Source organism: Belonocnema kinseyi, chromosome 9 (assembly GCF_010883055.1).
Source record: "Belonocnema kinseyi isolate 2016_QV_RU_SX_M_011 chromosome 9, B_treatae_v1, whole genome shotgun sequence".
Lineage (NCBI taxonomy): Eukaryota > Metazoa > Arthropoda > Insecta > Hymenoptera > Cynipidae > Belonocnema > Belonocnema kinseyi.
Window position 1 is genome coordinate 67,409,390 of NC_046665.1, and position 787 is coordinate 67,410,176.

The 787-nt window shown below is 30.1% G+C and overlaps 1 protein-coding gene across 1 annotated transcript in view; it reads right to left on the bottom strand.

The window, feature by feature from the left end:
• Positions 1-787, bottom strand: part of LOC117179571 (sialin) — a 228,916-nt gene that overhangs the window by 209,307 nt on the left and 18,822 nt on the right. The window lies entirely within an intron of this gene.

Below are 787 nucleotides of genomic sequence, written 5' to 3' on the forward strand. Positions count from 1 at the left end.
CAAAATTGGTGAAAATTGATAGCGTAATATATGGATGGCCCCTCAATGGAAAAACGAGAAAAATGTGAAAAAGGGGATGTATCTTGAAAATAAGAAAAAAAGATTTATTCTGCAAAGTTAAAAGGAGCGGAATCTATAATCATTATCCATCTGCGAATGGTTCAACTGTAATTAATTAGGTAGATTAAAAAATCGTTAAATTATTTTAAAAATTGGATTAAGTAAGCAATAATTTCGCGCTTTTATTATGAATATAGTTTTTAAATCTTTATAAAACTTAAAATGTTTAGAAATATCACTTCCAATACGTAAAATTAAATAAGACCGGGACATAAAAAAAGTGGTCTGCCAGGCGGACAACACCAACATATCTATGTGTTTTTGAAGTCAAGGAATCCAAATCCATAAGTCAGACGGCTCACATTTATTCGAAAAAACGCAAAAATAGACGTAAAAATTACGAACACAGCGATTTTTGCTGTATTTTTTGGGTAAAAATGGAATTTGTTATGTTTAGTGAACTTAATTACCATACCTTTATAAATTTTTGGGTCGCTTAATCCAATTTCGCATTAAAAATAACCCAATTATACCGTATAGTTTATCTTTGAAACTCTAAATTAGCCGGAAAAAATACCAAAAACGGTGATCTAATTCAAGGTCAAAATAACCCAACCAGGCCATAGTTTGTCTTAAAAACTAAAAAAACAGACGGAAAAATGCCGTAATCGGCGATTTTTTCTTTATGTTTTAAATAAATCAACATTCGTATGCTTCGTGAACTTAA